Consider the following 14,034-nt stretch of genomic DNA (forward strand, 5'->3'; position numbering starts at 1 on the left):
TTTGCTTCTCTTTTAACAGCTACAGAAGAGAGGGATCACAATATCCAGTCCCATGCAGGGCACCTGGCCAGGATGAGGCGAGAGTGTGGTAAGTAGGAAAACATCAAAGTAATTACTTAATGCATAATGTTCATAGATTCATAGGTTCATAGGTTGGTACTAGGCTATCGGCCCTAGGGCCCATACAAGCCTAGCCATAACAATTCCCTGGCTATTTCTTCTCACAATATTTACTTCCCTGGACCCCTGTCTAGCAGGGCGATGGACATGATCCCCGGGGTGAATTTTCTATCTCCCATCCAATCGTCAAGGTTCATTTTGAAGAGTGCCAAAGAGGCGCTCTGCTTGACATGTATGGGCATGCTATTCCAGAGTCTGGGGAGTCTCTGGGTCAGGAACCTATCCCTCCAGCCTGTTTTGTTCATTGCAATGACAAGGTTTAGATCCCTGGAGTGTGTGGCTCTGAGGGATTGGGATTTCTTTAAGTGTAGCATGTCCAACAGCTCTGGGTTTGATATGGCCTTGTATGTTAAGCAGTGATCGCCTCTGTGTAGACGATATGTGACAGAGTATAGCTGGAGTTTTTTAGATGGTCAGCATAGGGCATCTGCTTTAGGCCTGTGATTCTTTTAGTGGGGTATTTCTGCAGCCTTTCCAGTTGTTGTGGATGTCTTGAGAGGTACATACCAAATGGGGCATTGTATTCTATAATGGGTCTAATGAGGGATGAGTACAGTGGGACAATGACCTCCTTTTTTCTGGATGAAAAGCCCTTAGTGATGAGGTGTGCCACATAGAAGGATTTCCTGACAGTTGTGGCGATGTGGTTATCGAAGGTGAGACCACTGTCCACCTGTGTCCATAAATCTCTTATCACACTTTCAGTGTTTAGTGTACTAATTCACGGGTACATGTTTTTTCCCAGAGGGGATAACTATACATTTCTTGGCATTGAGCGCATGGCTCTAGCACCAAGCATCTGTTTCTGTAAGGCTCTTTTGTAGAATATCCACATCATTTGGGGATTCAATAATGGATCCCAGTTTGCAGTCATCTGCAAATTTTGTTAGCCAGAGTCCCTTAGTGTTGGCCTGTACTTCAGAGAAGTAGATGCCAAACAAGAGCAGTCCCAAGACTGAATCCTGAGGTACTCCACTTGTCACTTGTCTGCAGCTGGATTTGGACTCGACTACTTTTACAGTCTGGGTTCTGTCAATAAGCCAGTTGGCAACCCATCGAGTGACGTAGGGATTTATGCCCAGCTTAGTAAGTTTATCTATGATTCCAGAGTGGGGGATGGTGTCAAAGGCCTTGGCGAGGTCCAGATAGGCTGTGTGGGCCACCTTACCCTCATCCACAGCTCTGGAGACTGATTCAAAGAAGTCAATCAGGTTCAGGAGACAAGATCAGCCCTTCATGAACCCAAACTGAGTGGGGTCCAGTGTTTGAAGGTTGCCAGTGTCTTTGTTTATAAGTTCCATGATAATATGTTCCATGGCCTTGCAGATCAGACTCATCAGACTGATGGGGCATTAGTTCCCAGGATCCAGGATGGATCTCTCCTTGTGGAGTGGGATAACTGTAGCTGTGCACTACTCAGTGGGCATGAAGCCTGAGGTGAGGCTATGATTAAACATGACACTTAGATGAGGTGACAGTTCATTTTGTAGTTCATGGAGTACACAGCCCAGGATGTAATCTTATAATAAATTAGTTATATAATTTGCAGTCTTAACAGTCAAGTATGACATACCTGGGACATGTAACATGTTTAGTAATGTGTCATTGCCTACATGTAATGGTAAACCAAGTTAAATCAAGTAAACATGCAATACTGTGTAGTATAGCTTGCAAACATCCGTTAATGTTGTGGTCTACCAATGCTAAGAGTCACTGTTCTGGTCTGCATTCATTTAATGGACAGGGTATATGGGTTATTTATTAAACACCTTACACAGCTATCAATGGTCTACATGCCAGACTTGAAGCAACATTAATCAATAAAATCTAAAGTGTATAAAAAATGCACCCAGGGTAAGACACAGGAGGAATAAGATAACCAGTATTTATTCACAACTACTAAGTGCTTTCATCTGCATAAAACACTAGACTTCTTCAGAGTACAACTACACACCCACTTCTTTACACAATAAATGATGAAGACAATTAGGATCACATGTCATCCCCCCAACCAATACAAATGCTTAAAAAAAGTCAAATAAACTTTCTGAATAAAAAACATAATCTTGCAATCAAATGCACAGATACAATGCTTACAAATACCTAGAATGTAAAAAGATATTCTGTTAGTATGCAAAAGAATTCATCTACCAGCATATAGGGCTCTTAATTTGAGCAGACTACTTATGGAAATGTCTTCATTAATACCCGTGAAAACAGTGGCATTACACTGTAATTGCCACCATAATTCATGGGTCTCTACAAGTTCTTCCCAAGGTCCCCCTCTTTTATCCTTAGCCACCTTCTCTATAACAAAACATTTAAAGTGGTGGCCACTATTACTAGAGATATGCTTACTAAGTGCATTGTTCATGTTTGCATTCCTAATATCCAAACTATGTTGATATATTCTTTCTCTAAAGTGTCTAATTGTTTTGCCAATATAGAAAACACAGCGTTGTTGACGTAATGCAGCATATATAACTTCTTCTATCTGACAGATACAGTAGTCTTTGGAATAAATGGCCATGTTATTAATCTTATGCCTTTCCCCTCAAGAATGAATTTGCATTGTCTACAGTGCCCACATTTAAAAGTACCTAACCTTCTATGGGTTGTCAGAGAATAATTATTGTCCTTACTATCAAATATGTCTTTAAAAGATAAACCTTTGCGAAATACTGATAGGTTTTGCCCCTAATATATTATAGGTTCATAGGTTCATAGGTTCATACTAGGCTATCTGCCCAAGGGCATTTATAAGCCTAGCCCATAGTTATTTGGCTTTCGCCACCCCTTTAGTTTGAATAAAACTATGCCTATTATTTTGCTGTGCCTCTGTCAAGCAGTGACACTGAAGTAATCCCTGGGGTATATCTGCGATCCCCCATCCATTGGTCAAGATTCCTCTTGAACAAGGCCAGCGAGGTGCTCTGCCTCACATGTACCGGGATTTTGTTCCACAGCATAGGGAGTCTCTGGGTGATGAATCTGTCCCTCCAGCACGTTCTATTAATAACCGTGTCAAGGTTTAAGTCTCCTGCCCTTGTGGTTCTGAGGGATCTAGATTTTTGAGGTGAAGCATATTCATCAAATCAGGGTTTGACATGGCCTTATATGTCAGGCACAGGTCACCTCTGAGCAAGCGGTATGAGACTGAATAGAGCTGGAGTTCTTTCAGTCGGGCAGCATAAGACATATTTTTGAGACCCTTTATCCTTTTGGTGAGGAACTTTTGGGGCCTTTCCAGCTGCTGCAGGTGTCGGGTCAGATACATTCGAATGGGGCATTGTACTCAATCATAGGTCTAATGAGTGATGAGTACAGGGGGACGATGACCTCCCTTGATCTAGATGTGAATCCCTTCATGATCAGGTGGGCAATGTAGAAGGTTTTCCTAACCACTTTAGCAACATGAGTGTCAAACGAAAGGCTACTGTCAACCTGGGTCCCCAGATCCCTGATGACTTCTTCTGTGCTCAGTGGATTGCCACCTATATGGTAGCTAGGGTAACCTTGTTTTTCCCGAAGGGTATGACTATGCATTTCTTGGCATTTAACTTTAGGCCATGGCTCTGGCACCAGTTATCCGTTTCTGTGAGGCCCTTCTGAAGGATATCTGTGTCAGATGTGTTTTCGACTATGGCGCCAGTTTGCAGTCATCTGCAAACTTTGTCAGCCATAACCCTCCTGTGTTTGCTTGTACTTCAGAAAAGTAGATGCCGAACAAGAGTGGACCCAGGACTGAGCCCTGTGGGACACCACTTGTGACAGGCTTTGAGTCTGACATGGCTCCAGCAACTCTGACCCTGTGGGTTCTGTCACTTAGCCAGTTTGCAACCCATCTTGTGATGTATGGGTTTACATTCAAGCTGATGAGTTTTTCGATGATACCTGAGTGGGTATTGTGTCGAAGGCCTTTGCCAGGTCAAGGTAGGCTGTATGGACTGCCTTTCCCTCATCAATGGCCTTGGTGACTGTCTTGAAAAAGTCAACCAAGTTTAAAAGGCATGATCTGCCTTTGACAAAGCCAAACTGGGTTGGATCCAAGTCTGCAAGTTCCCTATGTCTTTATTTATGAGTTCCATTATGATCCTCTCCATGGCTTTGCAGATAAGGCTTGTCAAGCTAATGGGACAGTAATTTCCAGGGTCGGTGGAGGCACCGCCCTTGTGAAGTGGGACCACAGTTGCCGTGCGCCACTCCTTGGGTACGTATCCTGAGGTGAGGCTAAGATTAAACATCTGTCCTAACTGTGGGTTTAATTCCTCATTGAGTTCGTGGAGCACACAGCCGGGGACACCATCCGGTCCCATGTATGCTGTGTTTTTTGCTTTGGAGAGAGCAGTTCTCACCTGGGCGTTGGAGATGTTTGTGGGGCTACAATCCTCTGGTATAGATATCTCTCCTTTTGGGGGGAGGGGGGGGGAGTTTGCACTGAACCTGTCAGCCAGTATGTTGGCAATGTGTGTAGGTTCAGTAATCTTCACATCATTTTGAACTAATTCTGAGCATATCTGGGAGTTTCCTCCTAGGTTTCTAACATAGCTAAAGAAGGCCTTATGATTGTCTTTTGAGTTCTTGGCGATTTTTCTCTCAAAATTTGCCTTGGATGATTTTATGAGAGCTCTTAGTTTTTTACTTATAATGATCAAAGGTGTCTTACCTTTCAAGGATTTTGCTCCATCTTGTAGTAGCTTCCTCCTTTTGTTGTAGAGCTTGTTTATGGCTGGGGTCCACCAGACTGGACACTTGCCTTTGGTACAAAGAGTCTTAGTTTTGTTTGGGATTGCCTGATCCATGCAGTCCTGTAGGTGCTGGTAGAAGGCATTTGTAAGTGATTCAGCGGTTTGAGTAATGTTTACCACTGGCTCAGGGGCCTTAAAGGAGACCACACTAGTTTTTAGAAGTGTGAAGTCGGCTTTTGAGAAGTTTTTCACTGTGGTCTTTTTTATTTCAGGTGGGGGCGGGATGAGGACCTCCAGCGAGATTAGTTTATGATCTGATCTCACCAGTGAGGGGTATACTTCCGGTGTTGAACATTGTGATCCCATGTTCGTGATGATGAGATCAAGTATGTTTTCTCCTCTTGTGGGGATGGTGACTAGTTGTTCCATGGCATTTGAGTTTATGAACTTCAGGAATCTTTGGGCTAGAGTGTTTGGGCTTGAGTAGTGTTCCCAGTCTATATTAGGGTAGTTGAAGTCACCTAGTATGATGGTGTTTGGAGATACATTTATCCCCTCCATTGTTTTCAGGAAGGCCATGTGAGGTTCCTGAGTTTGAGAGGGTGGCCTGTAACATGCTACAAATTGCAGAGCAGTCTTGCCTATGGTTAATTGCACCTGGATGGTCTCCGATGCATCATGCGTTGCCACCAACCTTGAGGTGTGGGTGTCCTTTATGAATATGGACACCCCCCTCCTTTCTTGGTGTTGTCCAGATTTTGGGGCTGGAACGCATGATATGAGGTGAAACCTGCTAGTGCTGGGGTGCTCTCAGGAGCCTTGAACCAGGTTTCTGTCACAGCACAGACATCGATGTTCTCCATACTGAGAAGGGCCTCGAGTACGTGCATCTTGAGATTGTGACTTCTGGCATTGAGCAGCATTACCCTTAGTTTTTACTTTTTGTGTTCTAGGGTGGTAGGTTTAGAATTTGAGCCTTGCCTAAAAAAGGCACTATGGGGGTGGCAAGAGCCTTTGCCAATATCCGGAAGCCTAGGGGTGACAGGTGCAAGCCTTCCCTTGCGAAGCAGCGTGGCTTGTCCAGCATGTCATCCCAGGCAGACAGACATTGGATCCCCTTTGAATGACACCAGAATTTAAGCCAATTATTAAAGCTGATCATCTTATCACTGTATTGTGGCATCATTCTAGGTGAAGGTAGGATACTGCTCAAGGTCAGGGTCATACCTGCCTGGGCTACATAATCAGAGAGCTCCTCAATGTCTCTTTTCATGTAGTCCAAGGAGGTACGCCTCAGGTCGTTGACACCAGCGTGGACAATGACTGAGTCATACTTGTACCTGCTGTTGAGAGACCTGAGTGCTTGTGTTATGTGGTGGATTCTAGCGCCCGACAGGCAGCTTACTGTGACCTTCTCCTTACTCAGTCTGGTGAGCGGGACGTCAGTGTGTCTGACTATGGAGTCACCTATGACAAGTATGTTTGGTGTTGTATTTGGCCTTAAGGGCAGTGACTGCTTTGCACACTGATTTTGTTGTTTATGTGTTGTTTGTGTGGTGTATTGAGTTTGCAGTTGCTTGGGTGTCTGCTTTGGAGGCCTCTGCTGTTTAGGTAAATTTTTACTCAGAGCCTCCGAGTATGTCTTAGTGTGTTTATGTGTTTGATTCAGTGGTGTGGTTGAGTTATGTGAGACTGGTATTGTGGTGTGTGTAGTTGCCTTCTCCTCTTGCCTGGTCTTGCCAGTCCTGAGTTGAGAGAGCTCAGCCTCCAGTCTGGCTAAATAGCTGCATCTCTCACTAGTGTTAGTGTTACATATCCTTCTCTTGCTCAAGTATATGCCAATTACTAAATAAAATTCTTCTTACTTCATTCTTTTCATCAGAATAGGTAGTAATAAATGCCCTCCCCAACCTATCAGGTTCAGCATCTTTATTATTTTACGATCTATTCAATAACCCATCAGCTGACAAGGGTGTATATATACCTGACTGTCTATTATTTTTAACCTCACTGCTCACCTTCCTTACTAGTTCAGGAGGGTAAACGCTCCTGTAAAACATTTCAGACAGTGTTACACATTCAGCTTCAAAAGTATTGTCCATAAGAACCATTCATACTAATAAATTGCCCTTTTATCACCCCTTTCTTCTGATGAAAGGGGTGATTACTAGAAAAATGTAACAACCCATTAGAATAAGTGGGCTTCCTGTAGATATTACTAGTGAACAAACCCATATCTCTATTATTATTAATATTCACATCTAAATTCTTCTTCTTCTGGCTTTTCCAGTTGGGGGACACCACTGCAGATCATCTGTCTGCTCATGACTGGCAGTGAAGTTTTACAGTGTTGAGTTGCCAGCCTGGTGCCCAACCTTCCACAGAAGGCACACACTCACACCTAGGGCCAATTTAGAGTGTCCAATCCACCTACAGCATGTCTTCGGGATGTGGGAGGAAACCGGAGCACCCAGAGGAAACCCACGCAACCACAGGGAGGACATGCAGACTCCACACAGAAGGCACCCCAGCTGAGGATCGAACCAGAGAACCTCTTGCTCTGAGGTGGCAATGCTAACCGCTGCACCACTGTGGCCACCCCAATACTCACATCTAAATAATGGATCATATTTTCATCTACTGTAAAGGTGAATTGCAGAAAGTCTGTAGTCATGTTTAACTAGGAAATAAAATCATCTAATTCAGTTTTGAGACCTGTCCATAATAAAAAGAGATCATCTAGATATCTCATATACAAGGCTCATGGAGGGGGATGGAAAACTTTGAACAAAAATAGTAGTCTTATTCCTCCTCTGTCTTATCCTGGGTGACTTTTTTTATTCATTTTGTAGTTGTATCTGGTTCTTGGTTTGGAGTTGTCCTTGAGATGCACTAAAATCTAAAGTGTGATGGTGCTTTGATATGCAATGTTTTCAAATAAAAAGTGTGCACTATTCCTGTAATCATCACATGCGTGTTCTCATCTGACACCAGTAAACTATGCAATGTAAATGAATAAATAATGCTGCAAAAACTGTCAGAAATAAATGTAGTGCATTACCCAGAGTAAGGTTCAAGCCTGTGTTCCACATTTTGTCTGACATATTGCTGTATACTTCACCCAGGCAATGAACATGGTATATGGGTAAGGTTACTGAAGTTCTTATTTATTTATTTCTTTATTTGACATTTGTTTTCCAGGATAGTCCATTGGGCCACAAGAGTCAATTTTCAGTGGAGTCCTGGGGAGAAAAGCTCCAGAAAAATACAAATACATATACATAATACAGAAATTACAAATCTGTGGTATACATTTAAGTTAAACATTTCAGTGTTAGAAAAGAACATATCATAAACATTGCAGTGTAAATAAAGAACATATCATAAACAGTGCAGTATAAGCAAAGAATAAAGCAAAGAAATGTTGGATTACAAAAATTGCATTGATTAAGTAAGTAGAAAAAGATAATAAAAAGTTTTTTTTAATTTTTTTTTCTGAATTACATCAGGTACATTGTCATTGGTCATATACATCACTAGCGATGGAGAACTAAAGGAAACAGTGGTAGGTAAGTGGGTAAGAAAAACTAACAAGAAAGTGTAGTTAGAATTAGGTAGGATGGGTGCATGAGCATTTCCATTGTGAAGTAAGGTGTGTGTGCAGAAAGGTTTTAAACAAGGAGAGACTGCTAGTGGTGTGGATAGGAGAAGGGAGAGTTCCAAAGGTGAGCAAGAGAGAAGGACATCAGGTGATTCCCAGCTGGACGTGTGGGTTTGTGTAGTTTAATGATGTTTTGGGAATTGGATCTCAGGAGTCGGTCTGGTTTGTGCATTTCAAAGGTGTTTGCTAGTGAGGGGCAAAGAGATGGGTTATGAATGAGTTTATGTGCTTGGATGAGTTGGGTATAAGTTAGTAAGTTAGGTAACTCTAGCCAACCTAATTGGTGGAGGGAATTGCAGTGGTGAGAAGAGGCTCTGTGACCTGCAGCAAACTTGGATATTTTGTTATAATAAAATGAGAGTTTTGTTTTGAGGGAAGATTGTAGGTTTTTGAGGATAGCTGCACCATATAATAGGGAAGGGATATGGTATGTATTGGCTAGTGTAACCCTGGTGGAGGGAGAGATAAAGTGACTATGACGGTAATGCATACCGAGATTTTTTATGAGTTTTTTGATATTTACATGTAGATGCTTGTCAAATTTTAATTGATCATCAATGGTTATTCCTAGTAATTTTGCTTCAGGGACCACTTCTAGGAGAGTATTATTTTTACTGGTGATTATGAAGGATTGTTTATCTATGGAAGAGGTTTTGGAGGCATTGAATAGCATATGTTTTGTTTTGGTTGCGTTAAGGGCCAGATGGTTGTCTAGCATCCACTGCTCAGTAGAAGAGAATGCGGCTTGTGTAAAATTGTTAAGAGCTGTGATGGATGGGGAGGAACAGATTATAGTGGAATCATCTGCATATTGAATGGGGTGGAGTTTAGGATGGCTTGGTAAAAGTAGTTGATAAATATGTTAAATAGTAGGGGGCCTAGAATGGAACCTTGTGGGATGCCTGTGGATATATTAAGGAAGGGTGAGGTAGCTTTTTTCCATTTTACTGCCTGTTGCCTGTTTGTGAGATAGCTTGAGAACCACTGGGTAGAGGAAGGGGATAGGTTAAGTTTAGAGAATTTGGTTAGAAGCAGGCTATGGGAAATGGTGTCAAATGCCTTAGAGAGGTCGAGGACAGTTTTGAACTGCTATACATGTGTCTAAATACCAGATTTAAAGGAATATGATCAATAAAGTTTAAAACAGGATTGTGCTATGATAACTAATCTTTTGAAATAAGTTTTTATTACTCCTGTATTCACTGCATGTGTGCTCCATTCAGATACCAGTCAACTGTTGCATATTAAGAAGTAATGCATCATCAAATTTCCGATATGCATATATTGCAGTACCCAGAGTAAGTGTCAAGCCCCAGTTCAGATAATTTCCATGAAATATGCTGTACAAAGCACTCAGTAAATGAACAGGGTGTATGGTTAGGTCAAACAGATGACCTACACAGCCATACATGTGTGTAACTGCCAGATTTCATGTGATATTAATCATTAGATTGCAAAAGAAGATGGTGCTTTGAAAACTAATGTATTCAAATAAAGTGTCATTATTCATGTGTTCACTGTATTTGGTTTCCAGTGTGATACCACACACAGCTCTGCATGTGTGTAAATGTAGGGTCTCACACAAACTGTTGCAATAAAAGATGTAAAGGAGAATAGTGTTTTGACAATCGTGATATTGAAATAAAGTTAACATAATTCCTACAGTCTCTGCTTGTGGGTTCTAATCCCATGGCAGGCAGCTGACAAATAACCTGCTGTCTAGTGTACTTAATGTACATGAGCACACCTCTCAACTGTCATGCTTTTGAAGAATGTAATGACTAGTGCCCTATATTACTGGGCCTTGATTAGCAAATACACAACATTACTTGGAATGCAATTTATTGGCAAATCCAGTTACAGAACACCTTGGTAGTAATGTATGAGCACACTATGTAAAACAGTTCCCTGCAGCTGTGGCTGTGTACCAGCATTTGTTAGTGCTTGGCTCATATTGTCCCATGCTAACAGGTTTTGAGGTATGTGCGTACAACATCATCTATACTAGAATTGCAGTCACTGTACTCACAACTGAAACTGCGCATCTGTAGAAGTATGTATTATTAGTTTGTCTAGTAATATTACCTGTGAAGTTACTAATGGTATGTTTTTCTCTCTCTCTCCCCCACCCCTTATCTTTTATAATTTATTAATGTTACTTATTATTATTATTATGATTATTATTATTATGACTCAATATTAATATATTATTTGCAAAATATATCTTAAAGGGAAATTTAAAATGAGAAAAATGACCTCTTACAATCTTTGTACTGTAACTGACACAATACTAGTTTCATCTTACAATGTGCAACTATAGTAGTGGTGCTAGGGTAACAGATGGGTGACAGATATTTGCATGTGCTTTATTTAGTATGGTGCCTTAAATAAATCCTAGTTAGACTTTACAGATGGGCACTGCTTTGAATATATGCATGCTTCTTCATAAGCTTTGACATTGTGCTGTTTTTCTGGCCTGATCTTATTACACTAACTGACTCAGTAGCATTCTGCTAAATTATTGCATTTTGATTGTACCATTTTATGGGGAATTAACAAATTATACATATTCTTTATACTTGCTGAGAGAGATGCTGAATTCTAATGTCATATTACAAATGTATCAGAGGCATTTTCTGACTTAATATCACTTTTATTGGAAGAGTGACAGAAGGAACTAGACGTTTTCATTGATTTCCACTTGTATTTCGACTTCTTGCTATGTTTTGATTTTTTTTTTTTATTTCTGTATTTTATTATAATAATTATTTTATTATACATTATACTATATAATACAATGTAGCTTGTTAATATTATATAGTATTACTTTATAGCATTATTAGATATATCTCTCCTTTCAGGATTGTTACTGAATTAATACAAGTAGGTGAATTTTTTTCTATCATTCTTGGCATATTTTGTATAATTTTATTTTATTTTTTACTTTATTTTGCTTTATTTATTTTGCTTTACTTTACTTGTTTGTCCGAATGGGTTAGTCAAAAACTTCTTTTCAGAGAAGGCTTGGAGAGAAAAGCTCCAATATATTACAGATGTTTTTAAACATTCAGTAATGGAAAGACACAGGTATTACACACACATTTGCTAATTAGATTACATTCATGAGAAATAAAGGCAACTATTACAATATAAATGATACATATGTAATAGTAAATGTTGTACACCAAGCATTTAAAGAGGTGTATTAGTGAGTTTGTCAAATAGATAACAGATCACGCAATTAGTACCTGGAAATTCAAAGAAACAGAGGTAAGGGATGTAAGTAGGTAGGGCAGAAATTGTTAATATTCTAGGTAAGAAGTGAAGTATAAAGCACAGAGAGAGACATTTATATATATATATATATATATATATATATATATATATATATATATATGTGTGTGTATGTATATATATAGAGAGAGAGAGAGAGAGAGATGGCTATCATAAGGTTTATATTAGAAGTATAGAGGTGGGGGTACACAATGTCACAAAACTATGTATATGACTAGGAGATGCAAGTAAAACAATTCAGGTATTGGTGAAGACTGTTGTCGGGCAAAGAATTCTGAGTAAAGACACATGGGCTGACAATATGACAAGGTGAATCTAATACTGTCATATATCCTGGAGATATATAGGAACAAATCCATTTTTTGATAGCTGAAGTTTTAGTTGTATTTTAAATGAGTTTGGATTCTGAATAGATTTCAGTGATAGTGGGATGTGGTTCCATAGTTTAGCTACACTATTTGAATATAGAGGGTCATCTGCAGTATTAGATGGTTTAGTTACAGTGATTATATATTTTTCGCTAGAATATAAATTTCTGTTGGAGGAGTAGTGTTGTATTAGTTTGTTAAGGATTGAGTAGTTTTCTATAGAAAAGTCTAGGTATTGTAGTTAGCTGAGAAAGGGTTGGGTGATCTAGTAACTGTAGCCATTTTAAGTCTTTGAGACAGTACTGTGTTTTTTCTTCTAGTTTACGGCAAATGTGGCTATTTTATTAAGTATTGCTTAAGTCTGGATAATTGTGAGACTTGAGTGTTAGTGAAGATGGGGGCATAATAGAGGAGAGATGGCAGTAAGAAGGTTGAGGCTAGAAGTCCTCTGGCAATAGCATGAGGTAGGTTTTATAATGTGCCTAGCGCTTGATGATTTTTTTAAACCACATGTGATGCATGGTGGTTGAATTTCAGCTGGTCATCTGTGATGATGCCCACCATTTTGTGGGATTTACTGTCCAATCATGGTGTTCTTGCCAGAGATGATAATGAATAGTGTTTTTTGACAGAGCTGTGTTTTGGAGTAAAGAGCAGTAATTGTTTTTGATTGTATTTTTTATGGTTTAGAAGTACCTGTGAATTATCTAGTTATATTTTAATCAATAAGAAGGATTGCTGTTTAAGGTCATAGAGTTCAGTGAGAGATTTGGCAGAGCAGATTAGGGTTAAGTCATTAGCTAATTGAACTAGGGTAGCATTTTTTATCAGTGAAAGGATCATTGATGAATATGCTGGAAAGTATGGGGTCTAGTATAGATCATAGTGAGACACCAGTACTTACTGGTGAGAAGATGGAGAAACATGCTTTTTTTTCCATTTCAATGCTTGTGCTGTATATGAGAGGTAGCGATGGAACCATTGCAGTGAAGATTTGATGAGCCCCATGGATGTGAGTTAAGTAAGAATTTCTGATGGTAAACAGTATCAAAAGCTTTGATAAGTATAAGAATGTGGTAGGGACTAGGCTTTTAGCATTTCCTTGGGTGTTAGCAGTATTAAAGTTTAGCAAAGCAGTACATGTTTTGCGAGGAGAATGTAAAGCGTGGTGGGTTGAAGACAGAAGATGATTATCTATTAGATAGTTGAGAAGTTGCATATGAATGCAGTTTTGTAATAATTTCATAGGTGAAATAAAAATGTTGCAATATTGTTTGAAATATCCGTATTGATTACACCCTTCTACAGTGGAATAATGAATATTTTTTCCATAGTGAGTGTACTTTATTTTCAGATATGGATCAGTATATATCAGAACTCAAACTGGTTATGCAAAAGCCTCAACTGCAGTGGTGGCTGGTGACTTCAAGTCAAATGGGGGCTGCAGAAGACAGCTGAATGGGTGGGAGCCAATGGGAAGGGGTGTGGCCAAATAGAAAGGGACAGAGCTATGCTCAAAACTGCAAAAACTGGAACTTTAATTAAATACACTGCCCTGGGTACCAAACTGTCATTATGACAGTCCAATCAAGACAAAATGAAGTGGAGAAGAAAATAAATATTTCCCAAAAAAAAAAACATTTCAGTGCACTGGCCACATGACAGCTTACTTAACATCTAGATGGATACAAAAAGGTTGGGAGACATAAAAAATAAATTACTTTTTAATTTTAAATACATTACTGGAATGCCACTCAGAATCAAGTATAAAAAAACAAGCAGCCAACAACGTGCATTTTCTGAATAATAAGCATAAATCAACAGTATAAAAATATGACAGAAA

Source organism: Protopterus annectens, chromosome 2.part0 (genome assembly GCF_019279795.1).
Source record: "Protopterus annectens isolate FY-2018-M chromosome 2.part0, PAN1.0, whole genome shotgun sequence".
NCBI lineage: Eukaryota > Metazoa > Chordata > Ceratodontiformes > Protopteridae > Protopterus > Protopterus annectens.